General features: G+C 38.2%; 1 protein-coding gene across 1 annotated transcript in view; it reads right to left on the minus strand.

Moving 5' to 3' along the window:
• LOC140374132 (uncharacterized) overlaps nucleotides 1-11,276 on the minus strand; it is a 181,185-nt gene that overhangs the window by 2,675 nt on the left and 167,234 nt on the right. The window lies entirely within an intron of this gene.

Below are 11,276 nucleotides of genomic sequence, written 5' to 3' on the forward strand. Positions count from 1 at the left end.
CCATTCGAGCAGCTGAACGTAATACTCAGTGGCTTTAGTGATAAGCACAATCCACACTCAGCTGCCAAAGATAGTCGTGTGGTATAACAATAGCCTTTAGCCGCTAATGGTGCAATAACTATCTTATAGCAGCTATGTAATGCTTCGTCAAAAACATTTGGCAAGTTGGTCACACTAATGCTTCATTGTAAATATGTAACAAAGAACTACATTACACGTTACTTTCAATTTGTTAACAATGAGCTAAACAGGATTTTCTGCAAATGCACCGATAGTACAAAACCTCAGTGAAGTTTGTTTACAAGGCCAAGATAAGGTTTTGTCATTTGTATGAATTTGGAGCAGCAGGAGTTAGTCTGGGATTTTTTTCAGTTAAGTAACAGTGAGAAGAGGAATCAAAGCCAGATGTGTCTGGCACGTCGGACTCATTGGGGGCAGCGCCAGGAAAAGAGATGACCAAAGTGAGCTCTGTGCTCTCCACATCTCTGTGATGGACCGTCATCAACACTGCAGTTTAGCAGCTCAGAGCCGTCGTCCTAATCTTACACACGTGTTATGGTCATGCTCAGGCCCTCAAGGCTCTGTTTAGGCTTTATTTCTATCATTCTGCTGGACATAGCAAAGTACAACTAATGCAATTAGAGTTAGTTTCAAATAGGATGTTTACAATTAAAAAAAAGCTAATTTGTTAATAAATTCCAAATTCAATATGCACTTCAAGAATTTCCATCAGAATCTTTTTCAGAGTGACTTGTCATAGTTCATTTCAGTCATGTCCACAGGTGATGTTAAACATTTGGACTTAATTTGAAGATGGACAAATTGGACACACTTTGGACAAGATGGGACATATGTGTGACCGTATGTATCATAGCTTATCAGGAAGACATTTGTTTTTCTTTATTTCCTTTGCTGGGTCACTTTGGTATTTGTATTCTGTGTTCTTTTCTGTGCATATACGTTCAAAAACTGGGAAAAAACAATAATAAATAAATATATATATATAAAAAAATAGAAATCCTGAAGTACAAATTTGTCTCTATTTTCTTAAACCTGCCAGTGAAGAGAACACAAATACCTGACATGTGTAGCAAACAGCAGAGTTTGATGGACACTAAAGAATAATCCATGTAACTAAAACAAATGGTTCCTTTGATGAGTTCTATATCATAAAATGTCAAACATATGGTTGACGCAACACTAATAATGATAATAATAATAATAAAACTAATGCATCATATTCATATAGCGCTACTTTAGATGCTTCACATTGCATTATTCATTCACTCCTCAGTGGTAAGCTACTATTGTAGCCACAGCTGCCCTGGGGAAGACTGACAGAGGCGAGGCAGCATATGCACCATTAGGCAGGTATGGCCACATTATTCAAGTGATAAACCTTTCATAAGCATTTCACTAAGAAGCCACAACAATGTTCCAGAGTAAGTGGAGTATTGAGAGCAAACATAGTCACATGATGGTGTATTATTAGGTAAGTTGCTAAAACAAAGCTGCACAGACAGCTGAAGGTCCACACTGCCTCATTTACTCAGACTTGTGTGTATGACGAGGTGTTTCTCCACCAGTCCATCATTTCCTGTTGACGAAGGCCACTCAAAACAGGTCCCACTGACACTTCAGTCATGCAGACTGGATTCATTTTGTCCTTACCGCTACAGTGATGTGACTTGTGTTTAGGCAGTAGTTTGGAAATAGGGGGAATAGAATGTATTTGATTACAGACATATGTCTGTTTATAGTGAATGGGTGCTTCTGAAACAGAGCTGCCAGTAGCTGACTGTTTTTCTTTTTACCAAAATGACTCATTGTGGTGTCCCAAAAGCATTCCTGCCTTACCCTCTACTTCCTTTGCACTTTCATAATGAAGAATGTAGTTCCTTTTACTGCATGGTATTAACATTTTGAGCTTTTAGTGTAAAAATCTTGATGTTCTCCATCACTTAGATGGAGCAGTGACCCACCAACTCCATGTCATTAAATATGCCATTCATCCATTGCGATGATGAAATTACAGCTATGAGAGGACCTTTGAGAACCTCAGGCTCATAAATGCCTCCAGGAAAAGATCAACAAGTATAATTTATGTGCTGCCAAGGCTTCAAGTGAAGGGGGAAAGTATCAGGGTGAAATGACTTTAATTAAAAAAATAAGTTTTTCTAAAAATACATTTTCTTCCAAAACATACAGGGCAAAGCCAGCCTCTCAGTGATCAAACAACACATATATTTATGACAGAATCGGACACCTAGCTGCTGGATGTCCTCTGGTTATGAGGTAAGGTTTCCAGCCATCCAATGGAATGCTAACTGTGAGCGAGATCGCTGACAGCCCTGCATGGGATACTGACTGACAGCTCTGGGGACTGACTATCAAAGGTTGGCGGATTTGCACTGTCACTAATTTTATCACAACTCCATAGTGTAACACACATCTTGATTCATTTTCCCTCACCCCAAAACCGCCCTTAACTACAGCTGGAAGGACATCAACTTGTAATGTTTTCATTGTTGTATTATGTTATTTGATAGGGAAAGTGCATGTTAACAGTTACAGTGTAAATAATCCAGATTATAGCTAACATTATTATTTCAATTTTTTCTTAATTAAACAACAAGTGCTTTCGATGGACTGAGTTGTGCCCAATGCCTCTGGCTCAGCTGCTCCTCTTCATGAAGTGCACTGCCCTGTGGGACACCTCCTCTGAGGCGAGGTGCAGCTGTGATGGAAGCTAAAGTGTTTTCTTTCCAACAGGCCCTCCCTGGGGAGTGTCACACGCACAGCAGATACACGTGTGTGCACAATCACAAACACAATAAGTGTAAACTCCACTCTAGTTCAAAATTGACTTGTCTTATACTGACCATTCAACAGTCTCAAAATGACATTCAGGGTAAGACTGAACCTAATCCCTACAAATTAAAACTGCACCATTGAGAAAAAAAAAATGTAGGTAAAAATAAATTAAAAATACAATCTTATAATTGAAGTTTTTGAGGCAATGTAAAAATAATTAAGATCATCTAGTATTAACAGATTGAGCAGTCTGGCTGGGAATGTCATTTGTCAGCTTCTTGTTGAGATGATTCACACAGCAACATCTGCAAATGTTTTCAGACATGACAATGATGTTGCCATAGTCACCTCAGGCGTCTACAGCACCAACAGCATGACCATCTTAGATAGTATCTCTCTGGACTAATATCCAACATGTCCAACCTGAGAAGCTGTAAAGCAGCATAAGCCAGTCCACAGCAGGGTCAGGTTCCTCATGTGGAGCAATCACAGGATTCCACAAGAGGTGCCATCTGACCCTAGAGTCCCATTTACCGGTGGTCACTTTTTTGTCTTTCTTGTTGAGGGCGGTTACAACCCGACTCAAATCAATAGCATAACATAGAACAGTAAACATTTACCAGGATGTTTGTTAGCCTTATTTGACTGACACTTCTACAGTCCCTGTGTCCCTGAGGTAATAGTCCATGCAGTGTGTATCCAGAAACCTTGATCATCTTATTTACAATGGAGATTGAACATATTGGCCAGCTGCTGCAGTGTGTGCCCAGGACAAGGAGTGGCCCTCTTTTATCATCATATGTGCAAGTCTATTTAGGTCTTAGCTGCTGGCACAGACTCTGCAAAGGATTAAGAACCCAACTTAGTTGAAAGAAGATGCCCTGCAGGGGAAAGTGATCACTGGGGAAAGAAGAGTGACAGGCCAACCTCTTCCCAACACACAACAGAAAAGAAAAGCTTTATAAACATATACATTGTAATAAATATATTAAGGAATAACTAAATTTGAAGATAAAACTGAAGATAAAAAAGACGTTTCAGATTGAACTGTTAACGGTTAACATGTTTTCCAGCATACTCAATCACTTCCTACAGTACATTTTTAAGATTGACTGTTTAGTTCTATTAGAGATAATCAGCGTTTGACACCATTGACCACAACATTCTACTGCAGAGGTTAGAATGTGATGTAGGTGTCAGAGGCCCCGCCCTCAGCTCCATTAAATCCTATTCATCAGATAGGTACCAGTTTGTTAATGTAAACCAGAGCTCCTCATCTTGCTCTAAAGTAATTTACGGTGTGCCACAGGGTTCGGTACTCGGTCCAATTCTGTTTACTCTTTATATGCTGCCATTAGGCAACATTATCAGAAAGCATGACATTAACTTCCACTGCTATGCAGATGACACTCAGCTGTATTTATCAATGAAACCCGATCAGAGCGATCAAGTAGACAGACTTAGTGCTTGTGTGAAGGATATAAAAACCTGGATAATACTTAAATATCTGCTTTTTAACCCTGAAAAAAACTAGGTAATTTTACTAGGCCCTAGACATCCGAGCAGATAGTCCCACTAGACCAGTATTTTCCTCCAAGGGCCATATTCGAATCCAGGCAAGTAGAGGAGGGCTGGCCCACAATCATTGGTGTGAAAAAAAATAAAAATAAATAAATATATATATATATATATATATATATATATATATATATATATATATATATATATATATATATATATATATATATATATTTTTTTTTTAATATCAAATAAAGTATCACTTTTCTGTCAAATATAGACTATTGCATCTATTATTTAATTCATTTCATGTCATCTTCATTAAGGATACAAGTGCAGACAAATGTTACAGACAGTTAAAAAATAGAGAGCGCGATATAAATGAGGCTATTTATTATTTAAATTCCCTGAAAAGCTCCATAAAAGCTTTCAACTGATTCAAAATGCAGCAGCACAATTCCTCACAGGAACTAAAAAAGAGCGCACATTACACCGGTGCTCAAGTCTCTTCACCTGCTCTTGTCGAGTTTAGAATAAAATTTAAAATTCTCATCCTGAATTACAAAGCCATAAATGACATGGCCCCATCCTACCTCAAAGATGCTATAGAACCATATCATCCAAACAGAGCTCTTCGCTCTCAGAATGCCGGCCTTCTGGTGGTCCCAAGAGTCTCTAAAAGCACAATAGGAGGTAGAGTGTTTAGCTACCAAGCTCCTGTGTTATGGAATCAGCTCCTGTCCATGTTAAATATGCTGACACAGTCTCTTCATTTAAGTCCAGGCTTAAAACGTTCCTCTTGGCTCATGGTCAGGCCAGTTAGGAACAGAAACATAAACCCACAGCTTTAGCTACGCTGCCCTAGGAGTAACTATGCTGGGGGAAGTATGACAGCTTGAGCACTATCCTCTTCTTCTGACTACTTATTCTATCAAACAATATTTAATTTCACTTGTAAACTGTACATTGCTGTTCACATCTTTTTCTTCTTCTCTCACTTCCCAGAGGAGAGTAGAACAGGTACATTGTTGACCTGTGGATCGAGATGCCTGGGGAAACCATCTCTACTTCAGGTTCTCCTACTTAGTGGTTTCAGCGCCACAGTCTATCTGCAAATTGAACCGCCCGTCTGAGGGAGTTGGATCAACCGCTGTTGTAATTTTGGGCGTAATAAATAATATATAGCCAATTAAAAGACAAACTGCAAACAACAGCAATAAATCTATGACACCTTGGCTGCATTTGGCGAACCTTGCTGATGTTCAAATTCACTTATAAAACCTAAGCTTGAGATTTTGCTCGGGGGAGTCTTGTCTTTCCCCCATTGCTGAGGCATATGATGAGAGTCAGTATTCCATCCATGTAGAAACATGGAGAAGGTGATAACAAGCTCTGGACAGAGGTCATGGAACTGTTTGAAAGCAGAAGCAACAGTCGACCATGTGCCAAAGCAGTTACAGCCAACAACAGCCATACAGGTGACCACGAAGGTGAAATCTACTTTAGATTTGGTTGAAAATCAAAGTATGGTTTGACATTACTGTAACATTTACTGGTACACATAGCGTAATTAATCACAATAATAGTCTTATTAATAATATACTTTAATGTTTGGAGCTCAAGGTTGAATTATTTACAAAGTATGTGAATACATTTCTTGAAGTGAAACATTACTTATTATGATTTGAACTGAAATTGCAATATTAGCATATTGATAAACTAAACTGTCCCCATCCCAAACCCATATTGCCCGTTGCCACCTTGAATATGGTCATTATAAAAGCAGCTCGTTGTTGACTTCCCAAAATGGATTGCATAATGATTTCAAACGAAAGAGAAGCTCTTCACAGGCGGTCACCACCACCAGATGGCCTACATTAAAATAAGATTTTGAAAATAGATGTTCTGGACAGAAGTCAATGCCAAAACAGCACATTCAGCATACTTGTGATTTCCAATGCAAGGCTCTGTGATCAGACCCGTCACTGATGAGATAGACGACTGCAGCAGGTGGGCAGGACATAAGTCTTTTATCCTGGCACTCTGGGAGATAGTAGTGTCAGAGGGATTGCCCAAAATAACCACCCTAGTGTCAGGATCATGCCGGTATTAACCGGGCAAATAGGCCACAGAGATGGATGATGAACGGGTCAAGGGTCATAAGGCAATGGTTTCTAAGCTCCATCTCCAACACTGGGGCAACAAGAGGCACTGGGACTCTAACTCAAGGTTAGAAAGAGCAACATGGCTTTGGATTTGAATGTATTTGACAGATTAATTGCTTTAAAATACTTGAAATTACATTGCCGTAACTGGAGGTGCACACAATTGTTACAGATCAATAAAAAATAAGCAAAAATGTCTAAAAAATATACAACAAATCAAATATCAAAATAAAGATAAAATACCAATGGACAATACGTATGGACAGACATATCAAGCACATGGCTTATGTTGGCAAAATGAAATGGGTTATGTTTGTATTGTTGTTTGTGTTGACACTACCCGGAGAGTATTATGCGGCTGTTCTCAACAAGACTGTAAAACACATTTTAAAAGGGCAAAATACCAAAATACTTGTTATTTATGTTTTCAGCTGCTTACCTTACATACGAAAAGTGAATATCATTCACAGATACAAAACTTAAATTCACATTTTTCAGACAGATGAATGGAAAAGACCAGTCTTTCTCACAGACTTGCCTTTACAAAGAAAAATAGACGCGATAATTCTGTGTTCTCAGACTAGATCCACAGATTGAGAATGACTCTTGGATGAGAGTTGAAACTTCTTGTGTTTCTAAAAACAGTGTCAAGTACAACTGGATCTAAAAGAAATGCCAGTTTACTTAATTGACTAATCAATTTCTTATCGTTATTCACACAAGCCATTGCTGCTAAGTAAATAATCTAGGTAGAACAACATTCTGTAACTTTAGTAGACTATGATGAAAACACAACAAAAAACAAACACTGGGCTGTGTTATTCCACAGTGTTTGTTCCACAGTGTTTGTTCTACAGTGTTTATTCTACAGTGTTTATACAGTGTTTATTCCACAGTGTTTGTTCTACAGTGTTTATTCCACAGTGTTTATTCCACAGTGTTTGTTCTACAGTGTTTATTCTACAGTGTTTATACAGTGTTTATTCCACAGTGTTTGTTCTACAGTGTTTATTCTACAGTGTTTATACAGTGTTTATTCCACAGTGTTTGTTCTACAGTGTTTATTCTACAGTGTTTATACAGTGTTTATTCCACAGTGTTTGTTCTACAGTGTTTATTCTACAGTGTTTATACAGTGTTTATTCCACAGTGTTTGTTCTACAGTGTTTATTCTACAGTGTTTATACAGTGTTTATTCCACAGTGTTTATACAGTGTTTATTCTACAGTGTTTGTTCCACAGTGTTTGTTCTACAGTGTTTATTCTACAGTGTTTATACAGTGTTTATTCCACAGTGTTTGTTCTACAGTGTTTGTAGTGTTTATTCCACAGTGTTTGTTCCACAGTGTTTGTAGTGTTTATTCTACAGTGTTTATTCCACAGTGTTTGTTCCACAGTGTTTGTAGTGTTTGTTCCACAGTGTTTGTAGTGTTTATTCTACAGTGTTATTCCACAGTGTTTGTTCTAAAGTGTTTGTAGTGTTTATTCCACAGTGTTTGTTTATTCCACAGTGTTTGTTCCACAGTGTTTGTTCCACAGTGTTTGTTCCACAGTGTTTGTAGTGTTTATTCCACAGTGTTTGTAGTGTTCATTCTACAGTGTTTATTCCACAGTGTTTGTAGTGTTTATTCCACAGTGTTTGTAGTGTTTATTCCACAGTGTTTGTTCCACAGTGTTTGTTCCACAGTGTTTGTAGTGTTTATTCCACAGTGTTTGTAGTGTTCATTCTACAGTGTTTATTCCACAGTGTTTGTAGTGTTTATTCTACAGTGTTTATTCCACAGTGTTTGTTCCACAGTGTTTGTAGTGTTTGTTCCACAGTGTTTGCAGTGTTTATTCTACAGTGTTTATTCCACAGTGTTTGTTCCACAGTGTTTGTAGTGTTTATTCCACAGTCTTTGTTTATTCCACAGTGTTTATTCAACAGTGTTTGTAGTGTTTATTCCACAGTGTTTATTCCACAGTGTTTATTCCACAGTGTTTGTTCCACAGTGTTTGTTCCACAGTGTTTGTTCCACAGTGTTTGTAGTGTTCATTCTACAGTGTTTATTCCACAGTGTTTGTTCCACAGTGTTTGTAGTGTTCATTCTACAGTGTTTATTCCACAGTGTTTGTTCCACAGTGTTTGTTCCACAGTGTTTGTAGTGTTCATTCTACAGTGTTTATTCCACAGTGTTTGTAGTGTTTGTTCCACAGTGTTTGTAGTGTTTATTCCACAGTGTTTGTAGTGTTTATTCTACAGTGTTTATTCCATAGTGTTTGTTCCACAGTGTTTGTGGTGTTTATTCCACAGTGTTTGTTCCACAGTGTTTGTAGTGTTTATTCCACAGTGTTTGTAGTGTTTATTCTACAGTGTTTATTCCAGTGTTTGTAGTGTTTATTCCACAGTGTTTATTCCACAGTGTTTGTTCCACAGTGTTTGTAGTGTTTATTCCACAGTGTTTGTTCCACAGTGTTTGTAGTGTTTATTCCACAGTGTTTGTAGTGTTTATTCCACAGTGTTTGTAGTGTTTATTCTACAGTGTTTGTTCCACAGTGTTTGTAGTGTTTATTCCACAGTGTTTGTTCCACAGTGTTTGTAGTGTTTATTCCACAGTGTTTGTAGTGTTTATTCTACAGTGTTTATTCTACAGTGTTTGTTCCAAAGTGTTTGTTCCGAAGTGTTTGTAGTGTTTATTCCACAGTGTTTGTAGTGTTTATTCCACAGTGTTTGTAGTGTTTATTCCACAGTGTTTGTTCCACAGTGTTTGTAGTGTTTATTCCACAGTGTTTGCTCCACAGTGTTTGTAGTGTTTATTCCACAGTGTTTGTAGTGTTTATTCCACAGTGTTTGTTCCAGTGTTTGTAGTGTTTATTCCACAGTGTTTGTAGTGTTTATTCCACAGTGTTTATTCCAGTGTTTGTAGTGTTTATTCCACAGTGTTTGTAGTGTTTATTCCACAGTGTTTATTCCACAGTGTTTGTAGTGTTTATTCCACAGTGTTTATTCCACAGTGTTTGTAGTGTTTATTCCACAGTGTTTGTAGTGTTTATTCCACAGTGTTTGTAGTGTTTATTCCACAGTGTTTATTCCAGTGTTTGTAGTGTTCATTCCACAGTGTTTGTAGTGTTTATTCCTCAGTGTTTGTAGTGTTTATTCCACAGTGTTTGTAGTGTTTATTCCACAGTGTTTGTAGTGTTTATTCCACAGTGTTTATTCCAGTGTTTATTCCACAGTGTTTGTTCCACAGTGTTTGTAGTGTGTATTCCACAGTGTTTGTAGTGTTTGTTCCACAGTGTTTGTAGTGTTTATTCCTCAGTGTTTGTTCCACAGTGTTTGTAGTGTTTATTCCACAGTGTTTGTTCCACAGTGTTTGTAGTGTTTATTCAACAGTGTTTGTAGTGTTTATTCCACAGTGTTTATTCCAGTGTTTGTAGTGTTTATTCCACAGTGTTTATTCCAGTGTTTGTAGTGTTTATTCCACAGTGTTTATTCCACAGTGTTTATTCCACAGTGTTTGTTCCACAGTGTTTGTAGTGTTTATTCCACAGTGTTTGTTCCACAGTGTTTGTAGTGTTTATTCAACAGTGTTTGTAGTGTTTATTCCACAGTGTTTATTCCAGTGTTTGTAGTGTTTATTCCACAGTGTTTATTCCAGTGTTTGTAGTGTTTATTCCACAGTGTTTATTCCACAGTGTTTATTCCACAGTGTTTGTTCCACAGTGTTTGTAGTGTTTATTCCACAGTGTTTGTAGTGTTTATTCCACAGTGTTTGTAGTGTTTATTCCACAGTGTTTGTTCCACAGTGTTTGTAGTGTGTATTCCACAGTGTTTGTTCCACAGTGTTTGTAGTGTTTATTCCACAGTGTTTGTTCCACAGTGTTTGTAGTGTTTATTCCTCAGTGTTTATTCCACATTGTTTCTAGTGTTTGTTCCACAGTGTTTGTTCCACAGTGTTTATTCCACAGTGTTTGTAGTGTTTATTCCACAGTGTTTGTAGTGTTTATTCCACAGTGTTTCTAGTGTTTGTTCTACAGTGTTTGTTCCACAGTGTTTATTCCACAGTGTCGGTGTAATCCCTCATTCGTCCAGGCGTGTTCCATAGTAGAAAAAGCTTCAGTTGTAGTCATCTGGACTCAGTTTGAAAAAATAGACGTTTCGACTCTCATCCAAGAGTCATTGTCAATAAAAGAATTTAGATCGAGAACTCCGATATTAATACTGTTCTGTGGTAAGACCCACCCATTGGGAGGAGCCTTCCTGAAGTAGAAAGAGTTGTTTGTTTCAACAGAAACTCCCCCCTTGTATCTACCGAGCCTATTCAGAATCTTAATGGGCTATTAGAATCCTCTTTGTCTTTGTGAGACCCTGGCTCAACCACCCTGAGTACCTGATTAGCATCTAAATGTCCTTGTCCTGGTCCTCTACCTTTCCAGGGGTTCAGTAACCCATTATAAATAACAGTAGGGTTGGTTCCAACCACCCACTACAGCACAAGCTGGGTGTGATCAGAACCTTACAACACAGAGCTCAAGGTGTGCCCACCAGCTCAGAGGGCAAGAAGAAAGAGGAAAAACATGTCCGAAATGGCCTCTCAGCCTGTGGTTACCCCGCTTGGGCTCTCAACAGAGTGAAGAGAACCAAGAAGCAGGACAAAAGGGAAACTGAACAGAGAAGGAAGGGTGTTTCTATCCCTTATGTGTCTGGCCTGTCGGAAAAACTGCAGAGAATTTTTAGACAACACGAAGTCCCTGTTTATTTTAAACCAGGAAACACTTTAAGACAAAAACTGGTTCACC

The sequence above is a fragment of the Eucyclogobius newberryi genome, unplaced genomic scaffold (genome assembly GCF_026437365.1).
Source record: "Eucyclogobius newberryi isolate DKJ021-1_F unplaced genomic scaffold, fEucNew1.0.hap1 SCAF_3, whole genome shotgun sequence".
Classification (NCBI taxonomy): Eukaryota; Metazoa; Chordata; class Actinopteri; order Gobiiformes; family Gobiidae; genus Eucyclogobius; species Eucyclogobius newberryi.